General features: G+C 45.3%; 1 non-coding gene across 1 annotated transcript; it reads right to left on the bottom strand.

Annotated features, from left to right (window-relative positions):
* Positions 1 to 18,901: 18,901 nt before the first annotated feature.
* Positions 18,902 to 18,973, bottom strand: trnaq-uug (transfer RNA glutamine (anticodon UUG)). The gene has a single exon. It is a non-coding gene; the product is annotated as a tRNA-Gln (tRNA).
* Between the last annotated feature and the right edge of the window lie 5,976 nt (positions 18,974 to 24,949).

The raw sequence follows: 24,949 nt of genomic DNA, 5'->3' as shown, positions 1-24,949 counted from the left end.
CTGTTGTTTGTGCGTATGCACCGAACAGCAGTTTGGAGTACCCACCCTTTTTGGAGTCCCTGGAGGGGGTGCTAGAGGGCATACCTTCTGGGGACTCCCTCGTTCTGCTGGGAGACTTCAATGCTCACGTGGGCAATGACAGTGAGACCTGGAAGGGCGTGATTGGGAGGAATGGCCCCCCTGATCTGAACCCGAGCGGTGTTTTGTTATTGGACTTCTGTGCTCGTCACGGATTGTCCATAACGAACACCATGTTCAAGCATAGGGGTGTTCATATGTGCACTTGGCACCAGGACACCCTAGGCCTCAGTTCGATGATCGACTTTGTGGTCGTGTCGTCGGACTTTGCGGCCACATGTCTTGGACACTCGGGTGAAGAGAGGGGCGGAGCTGTCAACTGATCACCACCTGGTGGTGAGTTGGCTTCGATGGTGGGGGAGGATGCCGGTCAGGCGTGGTAGGCCCAAACGTGTTGTGAGGGTCTGCTGGGAACGTCTGGCAGAGCCCCCTGTCAGAAGTAGCTTCAACTCCCACCTCCGGCAGAACTTCGACCACATCCCGAGGGAGGTGGGGGGACATTGAGTCCGAATGGGCCATGTTCCGTGCCTCTATTGTTGAGGCAGCTGACCGGAGCTGTGGGCCGTAAGGTGGTCGGTGCCTGTCGTGGCGGCAATCCCCGAACCCGCTGGTGGACACCGGCGGTGAAGGATGCCGTCAAGCTGAAGAAGGAGTCCTACAGGACCCTTTTGTCCTGTGGGACCCCAGAGACAGCTGATAGGTACCGGCAGGCCAAGCGGAATGCGGCTTTGGTGGTTGCTGAGGCAAAAAACTCGGGCGTGGGAGGAGTTTGGGGGAGGCCATGGAGAATGACTTTCGGACGGCTTCGAGGAGATTCTGGTCCACCATCCGGCGTCTCAGGAAGGGGAAAGCAGTGCAGTGTCAACACTGTATATGGTGGGGATGGTGCGCTGCTGACCTCGACTCGGGACGTTGTGGGTCGGTGGGGGGAATACTTCAAAGACCTCCTCAATCCCCATTAACATGCCTTCCAATGAGGAAGCAGAGCCTGGGGACTCAGAGGTGGGCTCCCCCATCTCTGGGACTGAGGTCACCGAGGTGGTCAAAAAACTCCTTGGTGGTAGGGCCCCGGGGGGTGGATGAGATACGCCCGGAGTTCCTCAAGGCTCTGGATGTTGTAGGACTGTCTTGGCTGACACGCCTCTGCAACATCGCATGGACATCAGGGACAGTGCCTCTGGATTGGCAGACCGGGGTGGTGGTCCCCCTCTTTAAGAAGGGGGGATCGGAGGGTGTGTTCCAACTACAGAGGGATCACACTCCTCAGCCTCCCTGGAAAAGTCTATTCAGGGGGTCCTGGAGAGGAGGGTCCGTCGGATAGTCGAGCCTCGGATTCAGGAGGAACAGTGTGGTTTTCGTCCTGGTCGCGGAACAGTGGACCAGCTCTATACCCTTAGCAGGGTCCTGGAGGGTGCATGGGAGTTTGCCAACCAGTCTACATGTGTTTTATGGACATAGAAAAGGCATTCGACCGTGTCCCTCAGGGAATCCTATGGGGGGTACTCCGAGAGTATGGGGTACCGGCCCCCCTGATAAGGGCTGTTCAGTCCCTGTACGATCGGTGCCAGAGCTTGGTCCGCATTGCCGGCAGTAAGTCGAACCCGTTTCCAGTGAGAGTTGGACTCCGCCAGGGCTGCCTTTTGTCACCGATTCTGTTCATAACTTTTATGGACAGAATTTCTAGGCGCAGCCAGGGTGTTGAGGGGGTCCGGTTTGGTGGGCTCAGGATTGGGTCACTGCTTTTTGCAGATGATGTTGTCCTGTTTGCTTCATCAGGCCGTGATCTTCAGCTCTCTCTGGATCGGTTCGCAGCCGAGTGTGAAGCGGCTGGGATGAGAATCAGCACCTCCAAATCCGAGACCATGGTCCTCAGCCGAAAAGGGTGGAGTGCCCTCTCAGGGTTGGTAGCGAGATCCTGCCCCAAGTGGAGGAGTTCAAGTATCTCGGGGTCTTGTTCACGAGTGAGGGAAGAATGGAGCGTGAGATCGACAGGCGGATCGGTGCGGCATCCACAGTAATGCGGGCATTGCATCGGTCTGTCGTGGTGAAAAAGGAGCTGAGCCGCAAGGCGACGCTCTCAATTTACCAGTCGATCTATGTTCCTACCCTCACCTATGGTCATGAGCTATGGGTAGTTACCGAAAGAACGAGATCGCGAATACAAGCGGCTGAAATGAGTTTCCTCCGCAGGGTGCCTGGGCTTTCCCTTAAAGATAGGGTGAGAAGCTCCGTCATCCGGGAGGGGCTCAGAGTAGAGCCGCTGCTCCTCCGCATCGAGAGGAGGCAGATGAGGTGGCCCAGGCATCTGATCAGGATGCCTCCTGGACGCCTCCCTGGCGAGGTGTTCCGGGCACGTCCAACCGGGAGGAGGCCCCGGGGAAGACCCAGGACACGCTGGAGGGACTATGTCTCTCGACTGGCCTGGGAACGCCTTGGGATTCTCCCGGAAGAGCTAGAAGAAGTGGCCGGGGAGAGGGAAGTCTGGGCATCTCTGCTCAAGCTGCTGCCCCCGCGACCCGACCTCGGATAAGCGGGAGACAATGGATGGATGGATGGATGGATTTAAACTATCAGAGCTGTTTTTATAACTTTTTGTTTGCCGTGATGCTTTGGATCCTATCGAGCACTGCTATTTTTTGTTATTCACATCTCCTATATCCATGGGAACAACCCAGCATTAAGTGGAGACACAGCATTGATGAAGTTCTGAATTACCGACAGGTTTGAAGGTGGTCCAAAATGATTGCCACACAGTCTGACTTTAGGATCTGTGGTCAAGTGAGAAACAAGAAATCTATGCAAGAAATGTTGGGGTGCCAGCCCAGTCATCCCCATTTAATTAAAGGAAAAAAACAAACAAAATTAGGTGCTGTGCAGCACAAAAATGGAACAGAAAAGTCCACTGAAATGAAAGGAGTCGTGAGGCTTTGTTATGTGGTTTCGATCAGTCAACAGATAGGAGCTCCATCCTTTTCAGAGGGTGATGCCTCATTCTGGCGACTTTGTGATTTATAGGTGGGGGGGCCGGAAGGGGGCGGAGTCAAAATGCTCTCTTCTTGGTACTGTGGAAAGAAGAGAAGAGTGCCAGTGCCCCCTCTCAACCTGGGGTGGTAGTACATTCCTTAAATGAGCCTGGAGAGTGATCCACAGATACAGAGTAACAGATCCCAAACCCTGTCTATATTTTTTTTCTTGTGATTTATTTATTTCTGATCTCCTGGTACAGTGAAATACGTTTAACGCGAAAACGCTTAAGACGAAATATCGGTTAACACGAAATAATACAACGGTCCCCGACAAACTACTATGTATTTTCATGCATTTTTTTCTCTTAACACGAAACGAAAATCGCTTAACACAAAAAGATTTCCCTTCTGGGAATGAACAAAATACGGAAAACACCAGCCGTGCAGGCGAGATTAAGAGGGGTGTGAAATGAAAGAGAGGTGGTTTTCACATGTTTCGTAGAAAGGAGGCTAACTTGGCTTTGAAATACCCTCGGAATAGCCTCTAAGCTACTTTCACCCTCCACCCCTACAAACGCCACACAAAAACATCTTATCTCTCATCGGTTAGCTTTGGAATTCGGTGACGAGTACATCGCAGTGTGAGTAAAAATCAGTGAGTTTGGTTCTCGTTTTTTTTTTCTATTTTAGAAGAATTTTTTTATGAGCACAATGGCAAAGAGCTCAGGGGGAAAGCAAACTGCTATTTCGCTTAAAATGAAGATGGAGCTTCTTAAGGCTGTTGATCAAAAACAGAAGACGAAAACGGAAATCTGTAAAGATTTTGATATTGCTAACTCTACATTATCAACAATACAGTAATTAAAAAAAGAGAGCAAATTACGGAAATGTTTGAACGGAGTAAGTTTGAGCCAGAGCGAAAACGGATGAGAACGGCCAAGCATGAGGATTTAGAGACGGCTTTACTTGCTTGGTTCAAACAAGCGAGATCTCAGAATGCTCCCATTTTTATTAAATACATGCATATATACATATCTATGTAAATAAAATGTACTCTAATAAACTTAATTTTGTTGAATATACTGTATGTTTTTTTTTGTAATATCCTTTAACACGAAATTCTTTTAACATGAACAAATATTTCAGTCCCCTCAGTTTTGTGTTAAACGATTTTCACTGTATTTGATTTTGTGCTGCCATTTCTTGCTTTCTCATTCCCATCTTGTGTTCTTACAAACTCAGTCTCCTGGTTTTTGATCTCTGCCTGGTCCTGGCAACACGTTTCTCAGTACCCTTGATGATGGGGCCCTGCCAGCCTGAAGTCTTCACAGAATTTGAATGAAGAACATGTTCTCCCACCTGGTGGAGTGGACTTAAGAAGCAAATCCATTAACCTCATATTCATCAGTATCTATCAACAAGTTAAAAACCATGAGCGACTGAGTGCTTAGATTGGGCAAGAAAGTGGTTTGATGCACAAAGAGTACATAAATACTTACAAACACAATTTTCCTCTCTTCATAATTCTGCACATAGATAGCAAAAGCAGTCCTTGCAAAGCAATAAACATTGCGTGTAAATTTGCAATAAGTACTCTGCATTTCTTAGTAGGAGCTGACAAAGAGATGATGACATCTGTTTTGGCAGCAACTAGCGTCAGTCACCCTTAAGTGAGTTTCTTGTAATACTGTAATGCCAATACACCAATAATGTAAAAGATCCAGATGGCATGAATGGCAATTGGGATGTGTTCATTGAAAGCAAGGGAAAGGTTCAACATCCAGGTTTCAACAGACGGTGCTGAGTCCAATAAACGGAGATAGGCTCATTTTAAATAAGTCTCCAAGTGTTCCTTTACCAAGGTAATAATCCAGCTCAGTTCTCTACAGCAATGTGCACGATACATTTCTACTCTGCTTTTCAGGGTTTAGGAAGCCTCTGAAGCCATATCAGTTTTGGCTGCTGTGATGGAGCTTCATCTTAAGTGAAGTGGCCTTTTCTGTACTTCTCAGTTCTTTATTGGGTACTGGGGTGATGTGCTAGTGGAGGAAGCAATCCAGGTTTTGCTCTTATTGAGTGTGACAAACTCTCTTGAACATCCAGCAGGGGTGTTTACATCTCTTGAGCTCTCTGGTCCTCACTTCAAAAGAGAGAAGAAGACGCTTTGAGACAGTTGGAGTTCCTCGACATTTCACTAGGTGTTGGCCCTGTGCTCTTGATTTGGTCCTCACAAGCAAAATGTGGCACATCTTACAAGGCTTATTGAACTTACCTAGTGACTTGCTTACATTTTGTTAAACCCCAGATGACAAAATGATGCAAAAGTGCAATGAAAATCGTACTAGTTTGGAGATTCTGTGAATACTTATATTTGAAAGCACTCAAAACAAGTCTAATTCTTGTCCAAAAGCAACTTAAAACTTTGACTTTTTTGGGTAGTGCTAGATCAGGTGTGCTAGTGGGAGTATCTTTAAGAAGTGACCCACAGGCCCTGCCATACCGTACCCCGACCCATAAAGCTACATTACCCGTTTAGTTGGCAGACCACCACCAGAGTTCATTCTTGTCTTGTGCCTGGTCCTGCTGGAATAGTTTTGGCTCCCATTGATCCTTAGTGAGTTAGATAATTCTATAAAGCTGTAATTAATGAATGCACATGTTATAATTTTTTGAATGAAATCCATCACCTTTTTGCGAGTTCTTAAACTTATTTAAGTTTTTTTCCTTATACCCTGGAGCCCGATTTTGCTGTTACTTTGCAGATTAGGAGCTTGGTTCCAGTTCTATAAATTTATTTGATGCCTTTTTGCCGTCAATTTTGTTGTTTCACGAGCATCGCCATTTGCTGCTTCCTCAATAGAAAGCTTCCCGTGTTGTTAGGGACATGTCCTCAGACATCGTAACCTTTGACAATGAGTTAGAAAACTCCCAAACCCTTTTTTGTCAATTATTGTTTTGTTCAAATCAAAGTTTTCTCCAATCTCCAATTTCATCTTGTACTAGTACAATTTGGGACTTTGTTTAGTTTTGTCTCGCAATTTGGCTTTGCTCATGGTGCATCCCTTTTGGCTTTCATATATGCCTTTTCCCCCGGTTACTTTTCTAAAAAGCTCTCGCTGGTTGTCTAGCACAGGGGTCACCAACTCTGGTCCTGGAGACCCACCGTGGCTGCAGGTTTTCATTCTAACCTTTTTCTTAATTAATGACCTGTTTGTGCTGTGAGTTCATTTTAATTGAATTGCTTTTTCAAGATTAGTTCCCCTGAATTTCTTCATTGTTCCTCTGAATTGCTTCATTTGTTTCCTTAAATGGCACCCAAACTGAAATGAGATGTGAGGTGAGGGAGACAACAGAAGGTCAACTAAGTCAGGGCCTCAAACTCCAACCAATTTCACTCCAACAAGTTGCTTAATTAGGCGCCGAGTCTTGTCGTTACTTAAACCTGTTCTTTAATTCCATGGCTTGTTCCTGCTCTCATGGTGCAAAAGCAGACATTTCTGAAATGTTGGATTTTCTCTTTTCTAAGAACACTGTTCGAGTGTTTTGTGGACCTGAGCAGATCAGAATTTCTGGGACCCTCATCTTTCCTTATTCTCAGATATTGTATGATGGACACAGTTTGCTGGTCATGTTTTGGTTCATTTTGTTTCTCATTTTTTGGCGGCTAATTAAGGAAAAAGAAACAGTTAAAGGGGTCTAAGTCTTCAAGAGGAAGTCAATTAAAATGAACTCAAAAGAAGGTAATTAGCAGCAAAACCAGGTCACTAAGAAAAGGGTGAGAATGAAAACCTGCAGCCACGGTGGTCCTCCAGGACCGGAGCTGGCGATCCCTGGTCTAGCAGAATAGTATGGATTGAGGATAAAAGAATTGAGGAGTGAAAGTCACTGTTGGCCACAGAAGTAGACCCCAGAAAGCAGCTCTCATGCTCGAAAGATAAAACATGTTCAGCTCCTTTTTGTCGTTTGTAGCCATCCAGTGTCTTCACTTCCAGTATAAAGATCAGTGTGTCATGGATCTTCGACTCACACACACTTCCAGGTCCCATTTTATGCTGTTCAAGTTTTAAGCGTTCAGTCAGCCTTCTAGATTGCATGTTAGTAGACAAGTAAAAAACAATTGTTTCAGCATTCAATAGCCAATGTGTGCCCCTCTCATTTGTTTGTGCATGGTCTACACTCCCGACTTTGCTGAAAGTCATTTAGTGTCACTTGTAGTTGAGGATCAGTCGTGATTTGGGTGAAAGAATTCAACTCCATGGTCTTGAGAAACAATATCTTCTTTTTATTCTGGCTGAGGGACTTTTAAGCAAGCTTGGCTTAGGATGCATTAGCCAATTTTCTACTTCACAACCGGCCCTTAAACATCGATGTTTTAGTGCATGATATCTTGAGGAAATGAGCTGATAGTCCTGACGACAGACATGTTTACCGTTTTCTGTTTTTGCACATTTCATGCAATTTAAGGCGCTTTCACTTTACTAAATTATGAGCAGAAAACCGTCCCAATATGAGTGTTTTGTGTTCATGGAAGTTATGTTTGGTATCTGTAGTGGTGTATCTGTCTTGTTTATTGTTGCAAATATCACACTATAGTCACTTTAGTGTTATCACAGTTTTGTGCTCTGCATATTCTGATGGGTAGCGGTGGGGCATTCAGCAGAGATGACTACTATTTTAACAAAAATTCCCTGAGTCTTGCAATGCATTCATAAAGTAAACGTAAAGGCAAAAATCAAGTAAAAATTAAAATATATTTGGTAGGTTATTTGGTGGGATTTTGAGTTGCAAAACACCAATCTCTTACAGTGAGCTAGAGACCCTATGTAGCTGCGTCGTCTTTGGCCTTCTTTCACCATAATCCTTCCTCTTTTTATTGTGTCGCGGACACGTGACTGGAATTAAGTTATGATTTGCACTCTTCTTTATTTTTTCCTCAGTTTTTACTTGTGGATAAAAATAAGAACCGTTTCATTTTGGGGGTTTCTCATCTCGAGAAATACAATTCTTGTGATTTACCGTTTTACCTAAGAGTTAATAATTTGTACGGTCATTTTCATTGCCGTTTTGTTTGGAAGTCACCATTTTGAGAGGCTGGCGCACTCCATTGCTATTACGATTTCCCATAATCCTTTAGCAGTGAACGATTTGTGATGCCATCATGTGCAATGGTGTATAGTTTGCCACAAGGCTAATTTTTCTATTCAAGATTTGAACAAAGTCACAGTGTATACATGTGACTGACATTCTGATCTTGTTATTGATCCCTGCTTTTACTCTTGTGGTTACTCGTGTTAGTCAGTGTTAGTGTTTGGGTTTGATGTTCATTTTTCTTTGATTTTCCGGTGTCAATCTTGTTTTATTTGTTTCCTGATTAAGATATTCTCCCAGTTCTTTCATAGAAAATTATTCTCGACATTCCTGTAGTTAGTACAAAATCGACACCCAATCACCCCAGGGATTTTAAGGGTTTTCCATGTCTTTTCTTCTTGGGTTTTCATCCATGTTCCCTAGTCACACGATGAAAGAACCTCAAGGAAAATGTTTCAACAGTTCAACCAAGGGAGTCCTAGGCTTGGAATGATCAGTTATATTTTCAGGTTTTGTGGTGTTGCTGGCCCGTTTTCTCATTTATCCCTTAATTCTTTACAACTCCTTTTTTATTTTGATGAGAACAGGTCATTCAGCCAAACAAGTCCATTCAATTCCATTCACCTAAATTCTCCAAAATAACATTGACTCAAGTTTTGAAGCTCCTTAAATTCCTTACTTCTGCATCATTCTACTTGGCAATTTATTCCTTGTGTCTGTGATTCCCTTTGTGAAGAAAAACCTTCTAGCATTTGTGCAAAATCTGCCCTTAACAAGGTTCCAACTGTGTCCCCTTGTTCTTATTGCAGAGTTTATTTTAAAGTAACAGCCGCATTCCTCTGTACTGATTCCCATCTTAAGTTCAAATAGTTCTATTATGTCACTTTCTAATCTATGTTTGCTTCAACTAAAAATGTTTAACCCATTCAGTTTTTCTGCACAGCTCATACCTGAAAACAGCCCAGTTGTTTCTTCTTTGGACTTTTCTCTAGCACTGCTGTGTCTTTTGTTGTAATATGGAGACCCACCGCAGGACACACACAAACACACCCACACACCAAGCACACACTAGGGCCAATTTAGAATCACCAATCCACCTAACCTGCATGTCTTTGGACTGTGGGAGGAAACCAGAGCGCCCGGAGGAAACCCACGCAGACACGGGGAGAACATGCAAACTCCACGCAGGGAGGACCCGGGTTTCATGAAATCAGCATTGTTAATTTGATTTTGTATTATGCTCATTGGGTTTTTAATACTTCTGTTTTACAGCTGTTTTTTTGTTATTGACTATAAGGTCCATTTGCTACCATGTGACTGCCAGATATTTTACATGTGATGTCATGGCCATTCTCCTATTTAAGATATCAGTCCAGTTTCTTCCATGTCCAAGCCATTCAGTCATTTTCTAACAAACTTTGTCCTGAACAGGGTCACGGGGGTCTATTGGAGCCTATCCCAGTGAACACTGGCACAAGGTAAACCCTGGACAGGGTGCCAGTCCATCACAGGGCAAGAACACACAAGCCCTATACACCAAGCTCAGGGCTAATTTAGTACCACCAATCCACCTAACCTGCAGATGTTTGGATTGTGAGAGGAAACCCATGCAGACACAGGGAGAACATGCAAACTCCATACTGGGAAGACCGCAAGAGGCGAACCCTGGTCTCCTTTAGCTTCAAGGCAGCAGGACTGCCACCCCCATGTCCATGTTTATGGGTAAATTAAACAAAAAGTCATCTGCAATTTTCTTTTCCTTTGATTCAAGGTTTTGACTTTTTGAAATAATTACACTAACTTTTCTTTTTCCTGAATGTTTTGCGCTCAGAGGTGTAGCTAGGGTTTTCAGCGCCCGGGGACAACTGAAGATTTTGCACCCCCTCTTGTTTGCCAAAATGCAATGGGGAAGGGAAAGAAACATCAATTTGGTGCCCCCTGGATGCTGTGCCCTGGGACAGATATCCCCCCTTGCACCCCCCTAGCTACGCCACTGTTTGCGCTTTGACATTTTGCCCATCTAACTTTAAATAGGTTTGAATAGTAATTATCCATTAACTCTTTTACTTCACTGGCACAACTAATTAATGATACCAAAGTTAATTTGGTTTAAAAGACTAGTACAGCTGGGTATCATCTGCATACGAGTGAAAATTACTTTTATAATATATATTATAATATATTATATATATTTTGCGGTGGGTTGGCACCCTGCCCAGGATTGGGTCCTGCCTTGTGCCCTGTGTTGGCTGGGATTGGCTCCAGCATACCCCCGTGACCCTGTGTTCAGATTCAGCGGGTTGGAAAATGGATGGATGGATGGATATTATAATATTATTATAATATATTTTATATATTCTGCGGTGGGTTGGCACCCTGCCCAGAATTGGTTCCTGCCTTGTGCCCTGTGTTGGCTGGGATTGGCTCCAGCAGACCCCCGTGACCCTGTAGTTAGGATATAGCAGGTTGGATACTGGATGGATATATATTAAATATATATTATTATTTTTTTTTTAATGATAGCTCTCAATGGAAGTATGTAAAGTGGAAGCAGTAAAGGTCCAAGTACTGAGCCCTGCAGGGCACCATATTATAGCACATTTCTTTATGTACTGAAATTGATTGGGTAAATATGAACTATAGAAGGCAAAGACAATGCCTAAGTGCCCAAAGTAATTTTCCTACCTATGTAAAATAAAACAGGATAGTCATTGGGGTCAAAGGCTGTGATTAAATCTAACAACTGTGACATTTCCGTCATCAAAGGATACAAATGTAATGCCATTCCAGAACTATGCCTGTTATGGAAGCAGTCTTGCTTATTTTTTAAATAGTGTTGTATAAGGTAAGACTGAAACTGAAAAATACTTTTTCAAATATTTTACAGAAAAAATCATAAATTTAAAATCAGTTTATAATTCTTATGTGTATGTGAGGCTATCTCTGATTTTTTTTGGTAATGATTTGAAATTTTTAGCGTATCAGCAACTGTTTCATTTAGTAATAAAGGATTAATTTTGCCATGAAAGGGTGACACCAGAACATCCATTGAGCTTTTCACTGGTTTTGTTGGGACTGAGTCTGGGGAACAGTTATTAGGGTTTATTTTAGAAACTGAAGTTATAACTTCCTTTTGTTAGCTTTGTTGCTTTGACCTCGTTTTCCTGCATGTAGATAGATAGATAGATAGATAGATAGATAGATAGATAGATAGATAGATAGATAGATAGATAGATAGATAGATAGATAGATAGATAGATAGATAGGTACTTTATTAATCCCAAGGGGAAATTCACATACTCCAGCAGCAGCATACTGATAAAAAAAAAACAATATTAAAGAGCAATAAAAATGTAGGTAAAAACAGACAACAACTTTGTATAATGTTAACGTTTACCCCCCCCCCCCCCCCCCCATTGGAATTGAAGAGTCACATAGTTTGGGGGATGAATGATCTCCTCAGTCTGTCAGTGGAGCAGGACAGTGACAGCAGTCTGTCGCTGAAGCTGCTCCTCTGTCTGGAGATGACACTGTTTAGTGGATGCAGTGGATTCTCTATTATTGACAGGAGTCTGCTCAGCGCCCGTCACTCTACCACAGATGTCAAACTGTCCCGCTACATGCATACAACAGAGCCTGCCTTCCTCACCAGTTTGTCCAGGCATGAGGCGTCCATCTTCTTTATGCTGCCTCCCCAGCACACCACGGCGTAGAAGAGGGTGCTCACCACAACCGCCTGATAGAACATCTGCAGCATCTTATTGCAGATGTTGAAGGACGCCAGCCTTCTAAGGAAGTATAGCCGGCTCTGTCCTCTCTTGCACAGAGAATCAGTATTGGCAGTCCAATCCAATTTATCATCCAGCTGCACTCCCAGGTATTTATAGGTCTGCACCCTCTGCACACAGTCACCTCTGATGATCCATGAGGGGTCTGGGCCTCCTAAAATCCACCACCAGCTCCTTGGTTTTGCTGGTGTTCAGGTGTAGATGGTTTGAGTCACACCATTTAACAAAGTCCTTGATGAGGTTCCTATACTCCTCCTCCTGCCCACTCCTGATACAGCCCACGATAGCAGTGTCGTCAGCGAACTTTTGTACGTGGCAGGACTCCGAGTTGTATTGGAAGTCCGATGTATATAGACTGAACAGGACCGGAGAAAGTACAGTCCCCTGTGGCGCTCCTGTGTTGCTGACCACAATGTCAGATGTGCAGTTCCCAAGATGCACATACTGAGGTCTGTCTTTAAGATAGTCCATGATCCATGCCACCAGGTATGAATCTACTCCCATCTCTGTCGGCTTGTCCCTAAGGAGCAGAGGTTGGATGGTGTTGAAGGCTCTAGAGAAGTCCAGAAACATAATTCTTACAGCACCACTGTGCTGTGCACGAGTAGCAAAGAGCAAACAACCTCAAAAATGGCATTGACATTTGTCGAGAGACCAAAGTGAATGCGCAAAGCAAAATACTCTGCAGGCGACATTTTGCATATTATCGCTAAATTGAATTCTGACCTGGAGATGGAGATCAAAAACGAAAGTGAGATACCAGCTTCAGTTGATTGGTTCCCAGCTGATTGTGGTGCTGAACACGTCTGTGTAGTTGACGTGCCTGCGGCAACATTCACCTGGGAGTACCTCCACTTACGATAACAAGAGGTACAAACCAGATTACTTTGCACTGCGACTGCCACTGCTGCCCACCTGCTGTGTGAAGACAGCCAGGTGGCCAGTCCGCTGTGCTTTCCTGCTGGCTGCTGAGCAACCCCTGTGCAGCCGCTGCTGCCAGAGACACCAACAGCAGCCAAAGCATGCAGCAACAGACATTTTATGTTGATTTCTGTGTGAAACCATTGCTTTGTGTTTTTTGGATAAAACATTCAGCCCTCAAAGAGTTAAGGAAGTTAATAAAGTCAGCACTGCTAATGTCTGTAGGTATTTTGTATTGCAGTTCAGAATTACAATTTGTTAGATTAGTAACTGCTGTAAGCACTACACAAGGATTATTAATGTTGTCATGAACTGTATTAATCTAGTCATTAGTCAGTCATTATCCAACCCGCTATATCCTAACACGGGGTCACGGGGGTCTGCTGGAGCCAATCCCAACCAACACAGGGTGCAAGGCAGGAAACAAACCTGGTAGGACGCCAGCCCACCACAGGTATTAATCTAGTATAGCAGTCAAATCGGGCCATAAAGAGCTTTTTGTTATCTCTTAGCTGTCTGTCTATGCAGTTCAGAAAACCTGCAGCTGTGTTGCTCTCCACTTCTGCTCCAGTTTTTGACATTCTAATGTAAATTCACCTACATTCTTAGATATGGTTTGAAGTTGTTGCGGATGTTCGGGGCCCTTACCAGGCTGGAACGCCCCGACAATGGAAGGACCGGGAGACAGAGTATTTTCAGGACATTTTCTCCCCCAAACTGATAGAGGGTAGCCCCCTTGGCTTGCACCAGGGCCATGGGCTTGGAACATGGAAACTCAAACTGGCTGGGGCCTGTGGCCACAACTGGGGGCACCTGAACATTTGCTGGACCCTATTTGACAACACTTCCGCCACAGCAGGAAGTACTGCTGGAAGAAGATCATTGGACAGCTGGAAACACCTGCCGTTCTTCCAGGTGTCCTATAAAAGGGGGGCCAGTCGCCACTGTTCAACTGTCAGAGTCAGGAGGAAGAAGGACAAAGCCTGTGTGGAGGCAAAAGGGACTGTGCTGTAAATGTGGGCATTATGTGTATTGTGCTAAGAAGTGGGGAGCCAATAGAAAAGCACTTCGCCACAGTGGAATAAAGGAGTGTGTTGTGCTGGAACTCGTGTCTCTGCCTGTCTGTGTCAGGTTAGTGCAGCTGTACGCGCCTGGGCTTCACAAAGTTCATTGCTGAATTACCCCAGTCCACCTCCTCAATCAGTATCTGTAGATTTGTAAAAGAATGTAAAACCATTTGGTGCTGCCTCAGCTAAAGGAATAGTGTCAAATGTCAGGTTCAATAAGAAGATGTAAATCTTATTTTGAATTCTGTGTAATATCATTTATCAAAGCAGCTTTATTTCCTGGAGAGCTAATGCTTAGGAAACAGCAAAAATGTTATTGATGCAGTATTATACTTTTGTTTTTAATTTGACCTAAGTTACAAATACTGGTGCCTCTAGTATACGATCAGGTCTTAACCCTGAATCTGATTCTGCTCTTTATCCTCTAGTAATGAACTGATTTTGTTTCATGACTAAACTTATAGGATGCCCTTCAGCAGCTGAAAGAAATCAAGAAACTTATTTCCCTGTTAGTTGATATTTTGCTAACTCATTTTTCTCTGTGCTTATTGTGACTAAAATTAAAACGTGCAGATGAAGGTTGGAGTCCTGAAGGAAACCATATTTAATGTCCAGGTAATGGAAAGTAAAGAAACAAAGCGGATTTAGTTTTCAGGCTTGGTATGCTAGCCTTCGTAGCTCGACATGAGCGGAAAAGGGGCTTCTTGAGCACCATCTCCCTCATATGCTGGTCCTGAAATGTTGACTTCTGGTTGTGTGGTGGGTTATACTACTAAGGAAATGGAAGAGAAAGGGTTTGCTGATTTGGGCAGAAGTGACATCACTGTTCTTCCAGCACATTCTCCTCCACTCTAAGCATGGATAAAGACACAGCATCAATGATTGTGTATCATTCGTATCCTTTACCTGGTGTTTCTCTTTACCATAACCTCGCATCTCTGACACCATATATAATACTCTGAATTCACACTAAACATGTCATGCTCATCTTTAAAACTTCTGTAATGTACAGTAGGTGTCACACACAAGTGCTTAGGAGATGGTTTACGGGCTCGAAAATAAATATTTCTTAGCCATTCCAAGGGTGGCTCCTTTTTTCCCTGTGCACACCCTCCAAATGACAACACTTCTAGCAACCAGGATCCCTCCTACTGATGACATCACTTCCGGTTCCAGTTCACAAGCTCCCATCTCTTCCTGTCTCCAGCATTAATAATCTCCATCTTACCTACTTGTATCAGTTCAATTTTGACCTCCCTATCTGTAAAGACATTTTTTTATTTTTGCGTATTTTTAAGTACACAGAGTACAGAGTCCCCAAACCTTTATGCTTGTTCCTGACTCTTATTACATAGGGTGCATTAGGATCTTACAAGGAAAATTAAAGATTAAAACAGTAAGGGTGCCAGGATTTCATAATTTGCTGGGACAAAGTTTTATCTCAAGTGGTCCTAATACTTTTTTATTATTGGTAAATACACATTAAAAAAAAAGAAACTTTAATTTTAGAAGTCCAGCCATACCAAACGTAAATGGGATCACATGTTATTTGTCTTTACTCGTCTAGTTTAAATGCAGTTTTGTCAATGAAATTCTAAATATAAGCTGACTGCCTACCTACTGATGATAGGTACAAGACACCAGCCCACTGTAACTCACAAACACCCAAATAATATCTGTTATAATTTAAAACAGTAACATTTTATAAAAGCATAGAGATTGATTCATTTTTGGCGATGGTTATGGCGTTCCTTGTAATATGTATATTTACAAAACACAGCTCCCTGGGTTTTCATGTAACAATTCCATCCATCCATCCATCCTCTCCCGCTTATCCGAGGTCGGGTCGCAGGGGCAGCAGCTTGAGCAGAGATACCCAGACTTCCCTCTCCCCGGCCACTTCTTCTAGCTCTTTTGGGAGAATTCCGAAGCATTCCCAGGCCAGCCGAGAGGGAACAACTCACCAGGGAGGCGTCCAGGAGGCATCCTGATCAGATGCCCGAGCCACCTCATCTGACTCCTCTCGATGCGGAGGAGCAGCGGCTCTACTCTGAACCCCTCCCGGATGACTGAGCTTCTCACCCTATCTTTAAAGGAAAGCCCAGACACCCTGCGGAGGAAACTCATTTCAGCCGCTTGTATTCGCGATCTCGTTCTTTTGGTCACTACCCATAGCTCATGACCATAGGTGAGGGTAGGAACATAGATTGACTGGTAAATTGAGAGCTTTGCCTTACGGCTCAGCGCCTTTTTCACCACGACAGACTGATGCAGAGCCCTCATCACTGCGGACGCCGCACCGATCCGCCTGTCAATCTCACGCTCCATTCTTCCCTCACTCATGAACAAGATCCCGAAATACTTGAACTCCTCCACTTGGGGCAGGATCTCGCTACCAACCCTGAGAGGGCACTCCACCCTTTTCCGGCTGAGGACCATGGTCTCGGATTTGGAGGTGCTGATTCCCATCCCAACACTTCACACTCAGCTGCAAACCGATCCAGAGAGAGCTGAAGATCACGGCCTGATGAAGCAAACAGGACAACATCATCTGCAAAAAGCAGTGACCCAATCCTGAGCCCACCAAACCGGACCCCCTCAATGCCCTGGCTGTACCTAGAAATTCTGTCCATAAAAGTTATGAACAGAATTGGTGACAAAGGGCAGCCCTGGCAGAGTCCAACTCTCACTGGAATCAGGTTTGACTTACTGCCGGCAATGCGGACCAAGCTCTGACACCGGTTGTACAGGGACCAAACAGCCCTTATCAGGGGGTCCGATACCCCATACTCTCAGAGTACCCCCCACAGGATTCCCAGAGGGACACGGTCGAATGCCTTTTCCAAGTCCACAAAACACATGTAGACTGGTTGGGCAAACTCCCATGCACCCTCCAGGACCCTGCTAAGGGTGTAGAGCTGGTCCACTGTTCCGTGACCAGGACGAAACCACACTGTTCCTCCTGAATCCGAGGCACCCCGGTCTGCCAATCCAGAGGCACTGTCCCTGATGTCCATGTGTTGTTGCAGAGACGTGTCAACCAAGACAGCCCTACAACATCCAGAGCCTTGAGGAACTCCGGGCATATCTCATCCACCCCCGGGGCCCTGCCACCAAGGAGTTTTTTGACCACATCGGTGACCTCAGTCCCAGAGATGGAGGAGCTCACCTCCGAGTCCCCAGGCTCTGCTTCCTCATTGGAAGGCATGTTAGTGGGATTGAGGAGGTCTTCGAAGTACTCCCCCCACCGACCCACAACGTCCCGAGTCGAGGTCAGCAGCGCACCATCCCCACCATATACAGTGTTGACATTGCACTGCTTCCCCCTCCTGAGACGCCAGACGGTGGACCAGAATCTCCTCGAAGCCGTCCGAAACTCGTTCTCCATGGCCTCCCCAAACTCGTCTCACACCCGAGTTTTTGCCTCAGCAACCACCGAAGCCACATTCCGCTTGGCCTGCCGGTACCTATCAGCTGCCTCCAGAGTCCCACAGGACAAAAGGGTCCTGTAGGACTCCTTCTTCAGCTTGACGGCATTCCTCACCGCCGGTGTCCACCAATGGGTTTGGGGATTGCTGCCACGACAGGCACAGACCACCTTACGGCCACAGCTCTGGTTAGCCGCCTTAACAATAGAGGCACGGAACATGGCCCATTCGGACTCAATGTCCCCCACCTCCATCGGGATGTGGTCGAAGTTCTGCCAGAGGTGGGAGATGAAGTTACTTCTGACAGGGGGCTCTGCCAGACGTTCCCAGCAGACCCTCACAACACATTTGGGCCTACCAGGCCTGACCGGCATCCTCCCCCACCATCGGAGCCAACTCACCACCAGGTGGTGATCAGTTGACAGCTCTGCCCCTGTCTTCACCCGAGTGTCCAAGACATGTGGCCACAAATCCGACGACACGACCACAAAGTCGATCATCGAACTGAGGCCTAGGGTGTCCTGGTGCCAAGTGCACATATGAACACCCCTATGCTTGAACATGGTGTTCGTTATGGACAATCCTTGAAGAGCACAGAAGTTCAATAACAAAACACCACTCGGGTTCAGATTGGGGAGGCCATTCCTCCCAATCACGCCCTTCCAGGTCTCACTGTCATTGCCCACGTGAGCACTGAAGTCTCCCAGCAGTACGAGCAGTCCCCAGAAGGTATGCCCTCTAGTACCCCCTCCAGGGACTCCAAAAAGGGTGGGTACTCCGAACTGCTGTTCAGCGCATACGCACAAACAACAGTTAGGACCCGTCCCCCCACCCGAAGGCGAAGGGAGGCTACCCTCTCGTCCACCGGGGTAAACCCCAATGAACAGGCTCCAAGTCGGAGGGCAATAAGTATACCCACACCCACTCAGCGCCTCTCACCGGGGGCAACTCCAGAGTGGTAGAGAGTCCAGCCCCTCTCAAGGAGATTGGTTCCAGAGTCCAAGCTGTGCGTCGAGGTGAGCCCGACTATATCTAGCCGGAACCTCTCAACCTCATGCACTAGCTCAGGCTCCTTCCCCTTCAGAGAGGTGACATTCCACGTCCCAAGAGCCAGCTTCTGAGCCGAGGATCGGACTGCCAAGGTCCCCGCCTTCGGCCACCACCCAACTCACAATGCACCCGACCTCCTTGGCCCATCCCATAGGTGGTGAGCCCATGGGAAGGGGGACCCACATTGCCTCTTCAGGCTGTGCCTGGCCGAGCCCCATGGGTGCAGGCCCGGCCACCAGGCGCTCCCCATCGAGCCCCACCTCCAGGCCTGGCTCCAGAGTGGGGCCCCGGTGACCTGCATCCGGGCGAGGGAAAACGCCGTCCAAAGTTTTCATTCATCATAGAAGGTTTGTTTAACCGCTCTTTGTCTCATCCCTCACCAAGGTCCAGTTTGCCTTGGGTGGCCCTACCAGGGGCATAAAGCCCCGGACAACAGAGCTCCTAGGATCATTGGGACACGCAAACCCCTCCACCACGATAAGGTGGCGGTTAAAGGAGGGGAAAAAATGTTGATGAGGTCCCACCGAGATTTGAACTCGGATCGCTGGATTCAAAGTCCAGAGTGCTAACCATTACACCATGGGACCATAAGCCTAGTATGTGTGTTTCCATGAGTGAATCTATCCTCATTTAAGTTATCACCAAAATGTCTGTATATTCTGTAAAAAATCGTGTCTTTCAAAATATTGCATGGCAGCCACTCACTGTATCTGCTCTACCAAGAGGTCACAAAGCGACATGCCTTACTGGTCTTAAGAGATGTTGGAAACTTTAATGCAGGTTGAGTAGTGGTTTTTTAATATCGTTCAAATCTGTGACATTTGCCAGCGGAGCAGCAGATTCCCCAACACCCACCGCTATAGTTAGCCGAGCTAGCAGTGGCATTTTCACTTGCCATTGGGGAATTGCTAAATTTTTCAGCGCCGACATCAGACTCATTTTGCAGTTTTCTTCATTTCAACCTGACAAGTTTGTGGAGAGATTGTACACAATTATCTTGACTTGTTCACATTTTTCTCCCACAAGACATACTGTACCTACATCACATAACTATAGTAAATTCAGTAAGCTAGTAGTTCATAGCTTGCTGGTAACACTGAGTGTCGGAAGTATTTGTGATTGGTAAAACTGAAAGTCAATGTTATTTTGATTGGTAGGCTTATAGTATAGTAACCTTCTTAGTGTTATGTGTACCTCTGAAAAGAACGAGTCAAACGCAGTCAGTATTTTTTTGCAAGAAAAAATGTTATTACATGTAACAGAAACATGGAAACAGTAAAACATCAACGTAAATACAGTAGGAAAGGCCTGTCGCGTGACCACTGCTGTACCTGGGCAGGTTTAGTTCACGTCCTGTGTGTTATACGTTTTGAGGCAGTCAACGATGCACAGCCCAATGTCACAATTGGAACAGTAGATGCGTGTTTCTTACCTCCACCTACATTTTTACGTGCAAATTTTAAAAACATCGCAAGCACCAGTCCCCATCACCCTCCATCTCTTTCTCCTCCTCACATTGATTCAAACAGCTAATTGAAACACTCCGCATTATCTTAAGTCCTCATTGACACACATCAATACTATCCATTAATTACCAGTTTAGTACCAGTTTGGCCCCCCACAGTACATGGCATCTGTCCTGCTCTCCTCAACTCACTAAAAGCTTTCATGTTGTTAACCAGTTTCAGTTTGCTTTTAGTAAGAACTTTGGACGATAGCGGTATGTTGGTCAGCATGAGGTTTTTTTTCTTTGTTTCCTCTTGACTTTAGTATTGCTACTTCTGCCTGTCCTAACAAGAAATTGTCCATCATGCACTTATTTCCATCTTTTCATTATATTGTCATAACAAAAATGAAACCAAGCTCTCAAGAACTCAATTCCCAAATCATTAAAAAGAAAACTGAAGAAACTGAAAAGTGACTTCAACCTTTCACAGTAAATGAAGTAATAGAAAATGGTTTCTTTTACTGTACAAAAAGGGCACTGATTCACTTCTGATAGTTATGGTATGGAAAGAATTGGTGGCCAAGGCCAAGTGCGCTATTCTCCATGGCAAATTGACAAGTTCTTTTGCAATGGAAGTTTATAAAATGCTCACAATGCTGGTGTGACACTCTTAGTGATCTGTAATTCATTTCTGCACAGTGCTTCTGGCAATATGGCAGAAACATACAGTAGATATAAAAGGTACTATATGACATACAGACAGACAGACAGACAGACAGACAGACTGACAGGCAGGCAGGCAGATAGATAGATAGATAGATAGATAGATAGATAGATAGATAGATAGATAGATAGATACTTTATTAATCCCCAAGGGGAAATTCACATACTAGGGGGCGCTGTCACACCTCCAAACCCGCAGACAATATGTCCATACACCAGGTAAAATCCCCAATAATGAATTTATTATATTTATTTAGTATCTCGGGGTCTTGTTCACGAGTGAGGGAAGAATGGAGCGTGAGATCAACAGGCGGATCGGTGCGGCGTCCGCAGTAATGCGGGCTCTGCATCGGTCTGTCGTGGTGAAAAAGGAGCTGAGCTGTAAGGCAAAGCTCTCAATTTACCAGTCGATCTATGTTCCTACCCTCACCTATGGTCATGAGCTATGGGTAGTGACCGAAAGAACGAGATCGCGAATACAAGCGGCTGAAATGAGTTTCCTCCGCAGGGTGTCGAGCTCTCCCTTAAAGATAGGGTGAGAAGCTCAGTCATCCGGGAGGGGCTCAGAGTAGAGCCGCTGCTCCTCCGCATCGAGAGGAGTCAGATGAGGTGGCTCGGGCATCTGATCAGGATGCCTCCTGGACGCCTCCCTGGTGAGGTGTTCCGGGCACGTCCAACCGGGAGGAGGCCCCAGGGAAGACCCAGGACACGCTGGAGGGACTATGTCTCCTGGCTGGCCTGGGAACGCCTCGGGATTCTCCCGGAAGAGCTAGAAGAAGTGGCCGGGGAGAGAGAAGTCTGGGCATCTCTGCTCAAGCTGCTGCCCCCGCGACCCGACCTCGGATAAGCGGAAGAGGGTGGATGGATGGATGGATGAATTTATTATAACAAAAAGGTGCACAAAGTACCTCCACTCCCACAATTCACAATAATAATCAATAAATCAATACAATACTCAAATCCTCCACTCCACCAAGCAGCTCTGTTGAAATTCCTCCCAACTCTGGCTCAGGCTGCTGGGTTTCCCACAGTCCTTTTTATAGTCGTCGACCCAGAAGTGCTTCTGTGCTTCAGTCCATTTGATTCCATAGCACTTCCGGATCAGATGAAAACTCTTCTTTTCTTCAGCCCGGAAGTACTTCATTTCTTCCATCCCCGTGACGAGGTAGTACTTCCGGGCTATAATAGAAACACTTATGCCTCCCTGCAGCATCCCCTGGCGGCCCCCACGGTATCCAGCAGGGCTGTGAAGCCAAATTCCATTGTCCATGATGCCCTGTGGGAATTCGGGGGAACCTCTATGTTACAGGAGCACTCCATCTAGCGGCCTGGGGGTGTTGGCCGGGATAAACTGCCGGCCATCCCTCACAATAGATAGATAGATAGATAGATAGATAGATAGATAGATAGATAGATAGATAGATAGATAGATAGATGACAGAACACCACCCTCAAACACAACCGCACAGATACAGTCCTAAGTTCAAACACGTGCTTTTATTTTACAAAGTACCTTTAACAGGATTTCTTTTCCTTTTTTATTTCTTTTTACTTTTTTCTACATCGTCATCAAATTTGAAGCTTTTTGTGGTTTTAGTCAGTAAAGCAGTCAAGACTGACAAAGATTTGGGTGTGCGTTTTGGGCTTTTCGATTCCTAGTGCTTTGTTCTTGTCTTCTGGGCTGCCTTTGTTGATAGAGCAGCATGGAATCAGCAGGATAAACACGTTTTAGACTTCCAGACTTATGCATTACAACTTTTAGGCGAGTGACAACAAACACAAGCTCATGGCTGACACGGGCTGGGGTAGTCATTTGGCCTAATCAATTGCATCTTCATAAACGGTCATCCTTTTTTCATCCCCCCTGAGGGGCCAGATGCATCTGTTATTTTTACATGCAAGTCGACATCTCCTGCGTCGTCAAATGGCAGCCATGCATCAAGGTCCTTGTGAACCATAATCATTGTCGGCTATAAACTCAAATGTTCTGCCTAATGGCTTTTAATCCATCAAGTCTCTAATTTGAATATCAGGTTCCACCATATTCAGATTAGGGCTCATTAGCATATCAGCCTGCAGCTCCAGTTGCATTGTAATTTGTACAGAACAGCACAAATTGTAGCAAGCTGCGCATCCCGGGGGCTGAGTGCCAAATGCAACAAAACAGTTGAGCCCAATCACGGCACAGGGTGATTGACCCCCGGCAATGCTATGCCATCCACGTCAGGCATAAATGGACAGCTAATAGCGACATCACATTGCAATCTGTCTGCTTCCCTGTCTGCTAATGAACATTGAATGTTGTTTCACCTGCCATCCCCAATTTCAATTTTTGCTCTCTTCATGCTGGAAAGGTTTTTACATTTTTTTGCATTTGTTTGACTACTAATATCATTAATGGATTCTGTTTTTCATTTTAGCCATGGAGGATTGCTTGCTTTTATTAATTCTGGTTGCCTCTCAATATATCTCTCTTTGTTAGTCATTTCTGTGGGCTCTTCATTTCAAAACGTGAATGGCAAGTCTAACGCAGTGGTCTGCTATCCTCTCCCAGCCCAGACAACCATGGTCCTTTTATGCTGGCTGGCTCCTCCTGACGAACGACTCTTTTATTGTTAGCCTGAAAGAAATCACAGCAAGTAAGGTTTTTAATTTCACTTTAACAAGGTGAAGAGATTGGCGCCGCTTAGGGAATAAAAAGTCTGTTTTCATAACAAACCCTTTGCACAGACTTCATTGATTTCAGAGGCTACCACCATTTAGACAAAAATAAGCATAAAGTACCTTACATAGCCAGCCATCTACACAAAGGCGAGCAGTACAGAGGCTGCAGCGGTTTAGAAAACACAAAGTGAAACCTTTTTAAAAAGCCCATCCATTATGGAGAGGCTGCAGATATTTGAAAAAAGGACCCATATAGCACCTTTCAAACCAATATCCTTTTACACAAAGTCCATCAAACGACAGAGGTTGACACCAGTTAGAGTAAATTGGGAAAATAATGAGGCCTTTTCACAAAGTCTTTCCATTTTATGACATCCTTAGTCCAGTGCAACATCAGAGGGAAGTAGATCCTGTCCCAGCATCCTCAGATGAAAAGCCGGACATCACTTGAAGGCTACACAAAGGGTCACTTTAGAGAAACATGAAACATGTGGTTAAATCAAATTTGGACATCTACAGTATCTATCTATCTATCTATCTATCTATCTATCTATCTATCTATCTATCTATCTATCTATCTATCTATCTATCTATCTATCTATCTATCTATCTATTGTGAAGACCGGCCCCAACCACGAACAGACACCAAGACAGCTATGTCTGAAACATACTCTTTTATTGTGTTTTTCTCCTTCCAATACAGCACAAATCACTTTCAGTCCTTATTACCTTCTTCTCCTCCTGCCTCCACAGCTCTCTCATCAAGCTCTGTCACGCTACCTCCCAACTCTGGCTCCTGGAATGGAGTGAGGCTCCCCTGCACCCCTGGGTGGTAGCCCTCTCGTATTCCAGGGGAGGTATTGGTGCTCTCCCAGTCCTCCCATGTCCCAGGCATCCCGACTGTGCAGCCGTCTATCTATCTATCTATCTATCTATCTATCTATCTATCTATCTATCTATCTATCTATCTATCTATCTACAGTGCATCCGGAAAGTATTCACAGCGCTTCATCACTTTTTCCACATTTTGTTACGTCACAGCCTTATTCCAAAATTGATTAAATTCATTTTTTTCCTCAGAATTCTACACACAACACCCCATAATGACAACGTGAAAAAAATTTACTTGAGGTTTTTGCAAATTTATTAAAAATAAAAAAAATTTGAGAAAGCACATGTACATAAGTATTCACAGCCTTTGCCATGAAGCTCAAAATTGAGCTCAGTTGCATCCTGTTTCCCCTGATCATCCTTGAGATGTTTCTGCAGCTTCATTGGAGTCCACCTGTGGTAAATTCAGTTGACTGGACATGATTTGGAAAGGCACACACCTGTCTATATAAGGTCCCACAGTTGACAGTTCATGTCAGAGCACAAACCAAGCATGAAGTCAAAGGAATTGTCTGTAGACCTCCCAGACAGGATTGTCTCGAGGCACAAATCTGGGGAAGGTTACAGAAAAATTTCTGCTGCTTTGAAGGTCCCAATGAGCATCGTGGCCTCCATCATCCGTAAGTGGAAGAAGTTCGAAACCACCAGGACTCTTCCTAGAGCTGGCCGGCCATCTAAACTGAGCGATCGGGGGAGAAGAGCCTTAGTCAGGGAGGTGACCAAGAACCCGATGGTCACTCTGTCAGAGCTCCAGAGGTCCTCTGTGGAGAGAGGAGAACCTTCCAGAAGGACAACCATCTCTGCAGTAATCCACCAATCAGGCCTGTATGGTAGAGTG

The sequence above is a fragment of the Erpetoichthys calabaricus genome, chromosome 16, assembly GCF_900747795.2.
Source record: "Erpetoichthys calabaricus chromosome 16, fErpCal1.3, whole genome shotgun sequence".
Classification (NCBI taxonomy): Eukaryota; Metazoa; Chordata; class Cladistia; order Polypteriformes; family Polypteridae; genus Erpetoichthys; species Erpetoichthys calabaricus.
Note: the sequence above shows the minus strand (reverse complement) of the source record. Positions and strands in the feature narration are given on the sequence as shown.